General features: G+C 35.5%; 1 protein-coding gene across 1 annotated transcript in view; it reads left to right on the top strand.

Moving 5' to 3' along the window:
- The window catches only part of LOC104117364 (GDSL esterase/lipase At5g03980-like), a 162,563-nt gene that overhangs the window by 146,450 nt on the left and 3,169 nt on the right, over positions 1–12,944 (top strand). The window lies entirely within an intron of this gene.

The following is a 12,944-nucleotide window of genomic DNA, read 5'->3' on the forward strand; positions in this document are numbered from 1 at the left end:
TTCTACCGAGCTCCCAATTAGATTTTGAGTTATGAACTCAAACCCCCATTTTTGGGACTTTTAATTCTGCCCAGATAGGCTTTCTTCACGTTCGCGACCATTAGGCCAAAACCCAACTGCCTCAAATCCTTCATCGCGTTCGCGAAGGCCAACTATTTCTGCCCCATCATTTCCTCCTCGCGTTCGCGATGACCAGCTGACCAACTCCTTCGCGTTCGCGTTCGCGTTCGCGTTCGCGTTCGCGAAGGCCAAACGACCCCAGGCCCCAATCTTCCTTTCTTCTTCGCGTTCGCGTTGCCTGAGCCTCGTTTGCGAAGGCTTGCCCTGCTTCTTCTTCGCGTTTGCGTCCACAGCTTCGCGTTCGCGAAGGCCAAACCATCAGTCCCTCAAATTCGTCTTCGCGAACGCGGGACTCCCTTCATGTTCGCGAGGAAGGAAACCAGACTTCAGCAACAGCAGTCCAAACAGCTCCAATTTGGTCCGAAACCACCCCGAAACACACCCCGAGCCCCTCGGGACCCCGTCCAATCATACCAACCTGCCCCATAACATAACACGGACCTGCTCGAAGCCTCAAATCACATTAAACAACATCAAAACGACGAATCGCACCCCAAATCAAAATCTATGAATTTTGAACTTTCAAATTCTATAACTTATGCCGAAACACATCAAATCAATCCGGAATGACTTCAAATTTTGCACACAAGTCATAAATGACATAACTGACCTATTCAAATTTCCATAATCAGATTCCGACCACGATATCAAAAAGTCAACCCCCCGGTCAAACTTCCAAAAAATTCAACTTTCGACATTTCAAGCTTAATTCCACTACGGACCTCCAAATAATTTTCCGGACACGTTCCTAAGTCCAAAATCACCATACAGAGCTATTGACATCATCAAAATTCCATTCCGGAGTCGTTTGCTCAGAAGTCAACTCTCCGGTCAACTCTTTCCATTTAAGCTTCAAATTAAGGATTGTTCTTTTAATTTAATTCTGAATCTTTAGTAAATCAAACTCGACCACACCCCCGGGTCATAATACATATTGCAAAACTTCTCAAAACCTTAAGTCACTAAACGAGGCATAAATTCTTAAAACGACAAGTCGGGTCGTTACAAATATAACCCTTCTTGAATAATCAATACGTTAAAGCAACTTCCTAACAAAATTATACTTTCATTCGACATCATTTCTTGTTTGTATTGTACATAAATTTCAAACTATCGGGTATAAAAAGAAAAACTAGTTTTCTCCTTTGTACATAATTACAAGACAAAGTGTAAATTCAGCATATTACAAGACTTGAGTTATTAACACACCCTAAAACTGCAAAATAAGTTACCAAATTCAAGTTACAAGATTTTGGTCTTAAGATCCAACAAGCCTCCAAATAACATACATAAGTATGACATATATATCATGTACATATCCCAAAACTATACAAAACCATGGTGCATATGCAAATGTGATCTCCATAAGTGCTCCCAAAAAGACTACTTCATAAGGCCGTCTTCAAATTCCATCCCGTACATTACCTATGATAGAAAATAACTATCGCTAAGTATAAAGCTTAGTGGTGTATAAACTTTGGGCTTGGAGCCATTAAATTCTCCAATTCCCCTTTTCAGTCATAGGTAGCTCAAATTTAATATTGTGATCACCCAAAATGTCATATTTAAATTTAATAAGTAATTCTATGTTCTAAAACCTCAAAAAGCACCATTTATAATTTTTCGAATTACGTGCACAGTCCGTATAATTTTCTGAAAAGTTTTTATGTGAAAAATGGATTAAAATATGAAATAGAGCTTTAAAACTCAACTGAGTTGACTTTGATCAACATTTTGAGCAAACGGACCCGGATCAGAATTTTGACAATTTCGGTAGGTCCGTATTGTGATTTGGGACTTGGGCGTATGTCCAGAATCGAATTCCGAGGTCCCTAGCCTGAGATGTGGAATTTTGATGAAATATTAAAAGCTTGAAAGCTTAATGATTTTTAAGAAATTACTGATGTTGGATTCATTGACCCCGGGTCCGTATTTTGGTTCCGGAGCCCGGTATAGGTCCACTATAATATTAATGACTTTTCTTCCGAATTTGGTGAGAATCGGAGTTGATTTGGCGTGATTCGGACGTCCGGTTGTAAAAATATAAGTTTTAAAGTTTTCTTGAAAATTTCCTTTGATTTGGTATTCTATTCATAGTTCTAGGTGTTAGTTTGGCAATTTGATCACGCGAGCATGTTCGTATGATATTTCAGGACTTGTGTGCATGTTTGGTTTGGAGCCTCGAGGGCTCGGGTGAGTTTCAGATGGGCTACGGGATGATTTCGGACTTAGGAAATCTGGTTTTCTGCAGACTTCAGGCTTCTGGTGTGTTCTTCTTCACGTTCGCGCAGGTACTCTCGTGAACGCGAAGAGAAAATTGGGGCTGGAACGTTTTGTGCTTCGCGTTCGCGACAGAGTGAACGCGTTCGCGAAGGCTTGAGATGCAAAGCTTCGCGTTCGCGAAGGAAAAGAGGCTAACCAGGAAATTGCCGTCGCGTTCGCGAAGGCCAAGCTAGGCAAGCTTCGCGTTCGCGAAGAGTAAAATTGGGCAGCAAAAATTTTGTGCTTCGCAAACGCGAGGCACTGACCGCATTCGCGAAGGGTAAAAATCCCAGAAACAAACTTAAGTTCTGGAAATGGGGTTTCGACCCATTTTCAATAATTTCCAATTTTTAAGCTCGGGTAAGGCGATTCTTGGGCGATTTTCACATGAAAACATTGGGATAAGTGTTCTTTATCCTATATTGATTATATTTCATGATTCCATACTCATTTATATCATGAATCAGTGAATTAATGGAAGAAAAATCAGATTTTTATAAAATCTTCCAAAAACAAAAATTTTAGATTTGAAGGTCCATTTGATATCGAAATTGGATAATTTTTGTATGACTGAACTCATATCGGAACGGGTATTCGAATTTTGTGAGTCTTTCCGGGATTTGAGATTGGGTCCCACTCTCGAATATTTAAATGAATTTTGGATTTTTATCCGAAAAATTAATAAATTCATATGGAATTAATTCCTATGATTCGTATTGAGTATATCGAATTGTTTATGAATAGATTTGAAGATTTTGGAGACAAATTTAAAAGGAAAAGCTGTGGTCGAGTAATTGATTGGAATTTGCAAAGCGAGGTAAGTATCGTGGTTAACCTTGACTTGAGAGAATAGAACTCTTAAAATATTTGTTATGTGAAATGCATGTGAACGGCGTATAGGAAAGGTGACGAGTGTCTATACGTCGTCAAATTAATTGTTTGCATAATTACTTGAAAAATCATAAATCATTTTAAATCATGAATTAATTATTATAATAATTATTTCTCTCCTATTCTTTGTCAAATATTAATTCTTGAATTCCTGCATTAATTGTTACATGCTATTTGAATTATGTGTCTTAATTGTTATTTGACATTTAGAATATTAAATATTAAACTGCATATTTTCTCCCTGATTTCTATAATAATTTGCTATTTGTCATTGTTTGTTTCATAATTAAATAATAATTATTGCATGCTTGTTGTCTTATAATTTTATATTAATTGTTGCATTTATTGGGAAAATTTCTTCTATAAGAATTGGTAAATGAATATATTGGAGGAGCAGGTTGCACGCCGCAACAGAATTGATTGAAATGGATATATTGGAGGATCAAGTTGCACGCCGCAACAGACTTATTAAAAGTCCATATTGGAGGATCGCGCAACAGACTTATTAAAAGTCCATATTGGAGGATCGGGTTGCACGCCGCAACAGACTTATTAAAAGTCCATATTAAAAGTCCATATTGGAGGATCGGGTTGCACGCCGCAACAGACTTATTAAAAGTCCATATTGGAGGATCGGATTGCACGCCGCAATAGACTTATTTAAAATTCGATATATATATATATATATATATATATATATATATATATATATATATATTGGGGGATCGGGTTGTACGCCGCAATAGACTTGATTAAAATGAATATATTAGAGGAGCGGGTTGCACGCCGCAACAGAATGGAATATGAATATATTGTGAAAGCGGGTTGCACGCTACAACGAAAATTGATGAAAATGACAATTGGTTATGACTGTTGAGTTGGCATCAATTATTATAAATTAGTTACCCAATTTATTTATATTATTTGTTGTTATTACTAATATTGCGTACAGGTTAATGTAAGTGACCCGCCGTAGCCTCGTCACTACTTCGTCGAGGTTAGACTCAGCACTTACCAGTACATAGGGTCGGTCGTACTGATACTACACTCTGCACTTCTTGTGCAGATTTCGGAATTGGTTCCAGCGGCGTACCATAGACTTACGCGGATATCAGCTACCCAGAGGAGACTTGAGGTATAACTGCACGGTGTCCGCAGTTCTGAAGTCCCTGTCTATTTTTCTTTAGCTATGTGTTTATTTTCAGACAGTTTTATTTTATTCAGGCCCTTATTTGTATTATTCTAGAAGCTCGTGCACTTGTGACACCAATTCTGGGATGGTATTTAGACACCGTTGTTTTTATGGATTATTCACTATATTTCAGAATTTACTTTCGCAATTGTTCTTTGTTATTAATAAATTTAAAATTTGTTTTAAAAATTGATAATATTATTCTAACGTTAGCTTGCCTAGCAAGTGAAATGTTAGGTGCCATCACGGTCCGAAGGTGAGAATTTCGGGTCGTGACAAACATAATTTAAAATAAGTGAACAAATATATCAAAAGTATCAAATATCAAACCTTGAAGTGTTTCCAAATATCAATAACAATGTTCAAGAGCCGAGAAAGCGTATACTATCAATCCAAGAGAGTTTGCCAAATATCTATTTTTCGCCCAATATATACGTCATGCCATCACACTAAGCATAATCAGATATCAGGATGGACCGAAACCCTAAATCAAGTAGGGTCAAAACCCAATAGTCAAGAGAATCAAGAACCATATTTGAAATGGCTTCCTAGTTCGTACTTAACACGGACAAGTTTCATAATTTAAGACGAACTACAAATCCAAAGTCAAGATGGCATAAGATCCTAATCAAGAGGCATGCCAAGATGAGAGACAAAATCACTGCCACAAGAAGGACAAAGTCCCAACAAGAATGCAAAACGATCAAGCAATCCGTACGAGTGCAACGATATAAATTGAAGATAAGAAAAATAAAATATCAGGTTATTTCAAAATATTCTAACAAGTAAAAAGAGTACAAAATTTATACACAAACCTTGGTGTTTCACCACAAAACAGTTCAACCACAACTTGAGGACGTTCGAATCGTCTACGCCATAAACAAACCAAATTTGTCCACTTCCTCAAACACTTCCCCTCATATTTTACAAGGGTATATATACCTTAAATACATAATCAAATATCTATATAAGTTCAATGATTTAACATGTCAAACTAAACATGATATTGGTGAAAACTACCCAAAATGTTTGAAATAGAAATTCTGGACAATATCACTATCTTATGTTGTGACTCAGTTTTGAAGATGAAAAGGACAAACTAGACTATATGGTCTTCATTACAGTTGTAGATATATGTCTTAGAGTTTCAGAACATCTTGAATCACCCCAATATCAGTTTCTTACAAAACGTTATGCTAAAATTACTAACAGTAGTACATGGAGTATTTTTAAAACTGAAAATCTGGGAAGCACCTGCCTTGTACTTTATGACCCCTTTTCGGATACATACAGGCAAAATTAGATTTTGGTTCCTGAATAAGAGTTATAGATCTATGAAATAACTTTCCAGAAAATCTTGGATCACTTAAAACAAAACTCTATACAAAAAGATATGAAGAAAATACTAATAGTTATCTAGTGTAAAAACGGATTTATTAACTTACCACAAAAGAGAGGAGCAACTTGAGCTTCACCAAGAACGAGTTTTACTGGTTGGTTTAGTGGAGATTTATGATGGTTTTCATGAAGTTGTTTTTCCAGGTGATAAGAAGGAGAAAGGGTAGGAGTTTTCTTTGTCTTGAAAGAATGAAATATGAGAGGAGGTTATGGAAAAGCAAGTCAACCAAAGTAATATCTAAACTTTGGATAAATATGAAAAATGTGGCTTCCCAACCTACTAAATATCTTTAGATAAATACAAAAGGGTGGCAGCCCAAAACCTTAATTATATAATGTATTTAATAACAATTCATCAAAATAATATTAAGTGCTACACATAGCAACACCATGAAACTTCTTTGTCAATATTAACACAACCTAAAGTATGAAATTTTCATATATTGTCAATTTCACGTTTAGGAAGTGCGAAGTAAAATATATCCTCATTATAAAGATGCTTAATCGAAAATATAAATATTAGTAAAAATTTGGGGTATTAAAGTAGGCCTTATAGGCTTTATTATTATATGGATCGGGGTTGCACGTCGCAGCAGGCCTTATAGGCTTTATTATTATGGGATCAGACTGCACGACGCAGTAGGCCATATCAGCTTTATATAGCGCTTGGGCTGAAGAAGCCCCTCCGGAGTCTGCACCCCCCCCACAATGAGTGCAGATGATATGATATTTGGGATGGACTTCCTAGGGCATGGAGTTGCCTTATTTATTTATAATTTCCCTTGGCATGAATCTTGCCCGAATCATTTATTTTATTTGGGATGGAATTCCCTGGACTACATTGGCCCTGTACAGTATTGAGTGACTAAATGTCAGTTATTATGTATATATATATATGGGATGAATTTTTTCTGGGCTATATTGGCCATATACAGTACTGAGTGATTGACTACTCTGAGAGTGTGAGTACATGAGTTCATCATTGTGTTGCGTTGCATTAGACATGCATACTTGATATGTAAGCATAGGGAAGTATTTTTCCTCATGCCATCTGATAATGAAATTTCTTATCTGTTGTTAAAGTTTTTTAAGAAACATCACAGATTTCAGATTTACTCATATTTTCGGCGATTTCGGTAAAGGATTTGAGTTTTATTGTTATAATTGAAAAGAAAATGTTTATTTTCTGGAATTGTATACGAGCTGAGCATTTTATCGTTGAGTTATTATTGGTGTTACTTTCATTATATTGTTATGAATTGTTACTGGTTATTGGTGTTATACGCTGACCTTTGTTTCAGCTCGTCACTACTTTCAACCTAAGGTTAGGTTTGTTACTTATTGAGTACATGGGGTCGGTTGTACTCATACTACACTTCTACACCTTGTGTACAGATTTCTAATGTTGATGTTGCTGCGTACGATATGAGCGGGATCTGAAGATGTACCTGCGTTCCAGTCATCGCTGCCTCTTGTTCATGGTAGCTCCAGAATTATTAATCTGTTTAGATATATTTCAAACAGATGATGTATTTTTATTTCACACCAGCTTTGTAAATTCTAATCTTAGAAGTTTATGATTTGTACTACCACTCCTTGGGGAGTGTATTAGAGTCACTTAAATATTAATTGAATCGGATTATTGTTAGACTTACCTAGCGGGTGATGTTAGGTGCCATCACGGCTAGTTGGATTTTGGGTCGTGACAGGACCTATAAAGTTAAACAACCAATTATACCTTTCAACGAAAACACTCATACATTTTTATTAATACAATAAGATATAAATGCTATTACTACCACTACCATTAGACTCTAACTCGACATCAAATTATAAAATACTTAAGAAAGGAAACCTAACAATTGCACGAAAGTTAAAAACACATATTTTTAAAGAAGGTAAATAGATTAATTATTAATTAAATTTTATCATTAATATTTTTTTATATCTCTTATATTTTCTAATTAATTCTACAAGAAAGAAGATAACCAGATAATTTCAGCATAGAGGCAAAACTTGAAATCACAACAACACATCTGAGGTATGTGGGGCAATATTTATCTTTTTATTAAGCCAGCTCAATCGGATCGACATCGATCATTTTGAGAAACTTACACTTTTTTATTTGATATTTATTCCATAACATATATTATTTAATACAAATATTTAAGTAATATTTAAGTTGCATACTTAATGGTACACGCAAAATTTTTATTTTTATTTTTGCATATTGTTTCTACTCGGTATACACGTGCATTAAAGCTAGTTTCATAAGAAAGTATGAACAAAACTAGCAAAAAACCAATTTTTGCATCCTTCAATCATTTTATAAAATATTACCATATTCATCTCACATAATATATAAATGTACCACTAAAGACAAGAACAATAAGCTAATAAGAATCTATTTTTACAAATTACTTTTTCATTAAAGTCAAAATGTTGTTTATTATGCAATACCAACCGACAAAAATATTGCTTAGTGAAAAACACCCACAATTAAATTGCATAGTGGAAGTTATCAATACACACTGCAATCATAGACAGCCTATAGCAATAGTTTGGACAAAAAAAAGAGACATGCAACTCTTGGCATGGGATCACCCCCCGGGTATGTGCATGGTAAGGTGGAATAATGATTTGAAGGTTTAGGAACAACTCTTGGCACGTTCAAGGACGAACGTATGTTTAAGTAGGGGAGAATGTAACAATCCGACTTGTCGTTTGGGGCATTTACGCTCCTTTCTACTATTTGAAGTCTTGAATAGCTTCATATGATATATTATGACTTTTGTAAATCGTCGGTTCTGGTTTTCAGGTATTTCAGGGTTAGTTTGGAAGAATGAAATTCAAGGTTGAAAGCTTAAGTTGAAAGGTTGACCAGATGTTGACTTATGTATAAACGACTCCGGAATAGAGTTTTGATGATTCCAATAGCTCCATATGGTGATTTTGGACTTAGGGATGTGTCCGAAAAATTATTTGGAAGTTAGTAGTTAAATTAGGGCTTGAAATGGCAAAAATAGGAAACTTAAGTTTAAAAGTTTGACCGGGGAGTTGACTTTTTGATATCGGGGTCGAAATCCGATTCTGGAAATTAGAATAGGTCTGTTATATCATTTATGACTTATGTGCAAAATGTGAGGTCAATCAGACTTGATTTGATAGGTTTCGGCATCGAATGTAGAAGTTGGAATTTCTTAATTTCATTAAGTTTGAATTGAGGTGTGATTCGTCATTTCGATATTGTTATATGTGATTTGAGGCATCGAGTAGGCCAGTAATATGTTTTGGGACTTTCCGATATGTTCGGACGGGGTCCCGAGGGGCTCGGGTGAGTTTCAGGGTGGTTTCGGATCATTTCTTGGCCATTTTTAATTGCTGATTTTTGTCTACAGAGGTGTGCATCGCGATCGCGAATATTTGGTCGTGTTCTCCAAGAGCAAACAGCAGTTTGGGTTCTTGTGAATCGCGATCGCGGAAGCTCTTTCGCGATCGCGTAGAACAAAATCTCTATTGCACTGACCCGACTTTAGAAGCTTATATCTCACAATCTATAAGGAATTTGGAGATGATCCGAAAATAAAGGTTATAGCCCCTGATGTGTAGTTTTTTTAAAAATTGAACCATTTATCATTTGGAGTTTTGTACAAAAAGTTATGACCATTATACTAGAGGTTGTCTGGTAGAGTTGGAGAGTTTATTCTTCGTGATCGCGATTGGTTTTTCGCGATCGCGAAGGGCAAATTTTAGGCTGGAAAATTTTGTGTTTCGCGATTGCGAAGAGTAAATGCCTGGACAGAAGCTATATTTCGAGGTTTCAGCCATTTTAACATATTTGGAGCTATGGAGCTCGGATTGAAGCGATTTTTTTTGCGATTTTCATCATATGAATTGGGGTAAGTGATTCTAACTCGGTTTTGGTTAAATTACATGAATATATTGTTATTTTTATCATTAAATTAATATTTTGGGTTGAAAATGGTAGAAAATTTTATAGACTTTAATTGAGGATTTGAAGGCCGAGTTATGGTCGAATTTGAGTAATTTTTATATGGTTGGACTCGTGAATGAATGAGTTGTCGGATTTTGTGAGTTTCATCGGATTCCGAGACGTGCGCCCTACTGCCGACTTTTCGAGCGGAGTTGGAAATTTTTATAAATTGTTAAATTGTAAGCATTGGAGTATATTTTGATTAATTTGCACGTTGTTTGACTAGTTTCGAATCGTTTGGCTTGAAATTGAGGAAATATGAAGGCGTTCGGAGGTTGATTCGCGCGGAATGGAATTTCGGAGAATTGTTTATCTTACTCGACATTGGATTCGGCTTGTTCGAGATAAGTAATATTTCTAAACTTGGGGCTGAATATACGTGTTATGTGATTTGTTTGGAGGTGACGCACATGCTAGGTGACGGGCGTGTGGGTTTGCACCGTATAAATTGTGACATAATTGATTACGTGAAATTGTGTAGTCAAATAATCTTGGCATTTCCATGTACTTTCACGTGTTAGAGAAATTGAGCTGAGAATCATGTTAAAAATCATGTTGGGGCTATATGTCGGTATTATTGAGACCCATAGAGGTCGTATTACTGTTGAATTATTTGTTTCAATTGTAATTTCATACACAGTCATGTTCATTCATTTCATATCATCTCTCAATCTCAGTTGTTATTTATTAATACACCATATCATTATTTTGGGCTAGTTTCATGATATTGTGAGCCCGAGAGACTAGAGAGATTGATGACTGAGTGAGGCCGAGGGCCTGATTGAGAGTGATATGTATGGGATCGAGCTGCACGCCGCAGCAAGCCATATTGGCTTTATCTATATTTTATTTTATGGATCGGGGCTGCACGCCGCAGCAGGCCTTATAGGCTTTATTATTATATGGATCAGGGTTACACGCCGCAGCAGGCCTTATAGGCTTTATTATTATGGGATTGGACTGCACGCCGCAGTAGGTCATATCGGCTTTATATAGCGCTTGGGCTAAAGGAGCCCCTCTGGAGTCTGCACCCCCCACAGTGAGCGAACATGATATGATATTTGGGATGGACTTCCCAGGACATGGAGTTGCCTTATTTATTTATAATTTTCCTGGGCATGGATCTTGCCCGAATTATTTATTTTATTTGGGATGGAATTCCCTAGGCTGGATTGGCCATGTACAGTACTGAGTGACTGAATGTCAGTTATTATGTATATATATATGGGATGGATTTTTTCTGGGCTGGATTGGCCATATACAGTACTGAGTAATTGAATACTCTAAGAGTGTGAGTACATAAGGTCATCATTGTGCTGCATTGCATTAGACATGCATACTTGATATGTAAGCATAGGGAAGTATTTTTCCTCATGCCATCTGATAATGAAATTTCTTATCTATTGTTAAAGTTATTGAGAAAAATCACAGATTTCAGATTTACTCATATTTTCGGTGATTTTGGTAAAGGATTTGAGTTTTACTGTTATAATTGAAAAGAAAATGTTTATTTTCTAGAATTGTATACGAGCTAAGCATTTTATCGTTGAGTTATTATTGGTGTTTCTTTCATTATACTGTTATGAACTGTTGTTGGTTATTGGTGTTGTACGCTGACCTTTGTTTCAACTCGTTACTACTTTCAACCTAAGGTTAGGTTTGTTGCTTATTGAGTACATGAGATCGGTTGTACTCATACTACACTTCTGCACCTTGCGTGCAGATTTCTGATGCTGATGTTGCTGCGTACGGCGTGAGCTAGATCTGAAGATGTACTTGTGTTCCAGTCATCGCTGCCTCTTGTTCATGGTAGCTCCAAACAGATGATATATATTAATCTGTTTATATATATTTCAAACAGATGATGTATTTTTATTTCACACCAGCTTTGTAAATTCTAATCTTAGAAGCTCATGATTTGTACTACCAGTCCTTGGGGAGTGTATTAGAGTCAGTTAAATATTAATTGAATCGGATTATTGTTATTTGGCTTACCTAGCGGGTGATGTTAGGTGCCATCACGACTAGTTGGATTTTGGGTCGTGACAGGACCTATAAAGTTAAACAACCAATTATACCTTTCAACGAAAACACTCATACATTTTTATTAATACAATAAGATATAAATGCTATTACTACCACTACCATTAGACTCTAACTCAACATCAAATTATAAAATACTTAAGAAAGGAAACCTAACAATTGCACGAAAGTTAAAAACACGTATTTTTAAAGAAGGTAAATAGATTAATTATTAATTAAACTTTATTATTAATATTTTTTTATATCTCTTATATTTTCTAATTAATTCTACAAGAAAGAAGATAACCAGATAATTTCAGAATAGAGGCAAAACTTGAAATCACAACAACACATCTGAGGTATGTGGGGCAATATTTATCTTTTTATTAAGCCAGCTCAATCGGATCGACATCATTCTGAGGAACTTACACTTTTTTATTTGATATTTATTTCATAACATATATTATTTAATACTAATATTTAAGTTGCATACTTAATGGTACACGCAAAATTTTTATTTTTTATTTTTGCATATTTTTTCTACTCGGTATACACGTGCATTAAAGCTAGTTTCATAAAAAAGTATGAACAGAACTAGCAAAGAACCAGTTTTTGTATCCTTCAATCATTTTATAAAATACTACTATATTTATCTCACATAATATATAAATGTACCACTAACGGAGAAGAATAATAAGCTAATAAGAACCTATTTTCACAAATTACTTTTCCATTAAAGTCAAAATATTGCTTATTATGCAATACCAACTGACAAAAATATTACTCAATGAAAAACACCCACAATTAAATTGCATAGTGGAAGTTGTCAATACACACGGCAATCATAGACAGCCTATAGCAATAGTTTGGACAAAAGAAAGAGACAACATATTGTGCCATTGACCGTAAATGTACAACCAAAACCCAAAGATAAATTCAAAAGATCTAATTTTTCCTAAATTTCCTAGACTTCTTTTTCTGCAAATCAATCATAAAATCAAATGGTCAAAATATTAATAACTCATTTTGGTTATAGGTCAAATCGGGTTGAAGAAATGAGTTTAA

Source organism: Nicotiana tomentosiformis, chromosome 1 (genome assembly GCF_000390325.3).
Source record: "Nicotiana tomentosiformis chromosome 1, ASM39032v3, whole genome shotgun sequence".
Classification (NCBI taxonomy): Eukaryota; Viridiplantae; Streptophyta; class Magnoliopsida; order Solanales; family Solanaceae; genus Nicotiana; species Nicotiana tomentosiformis.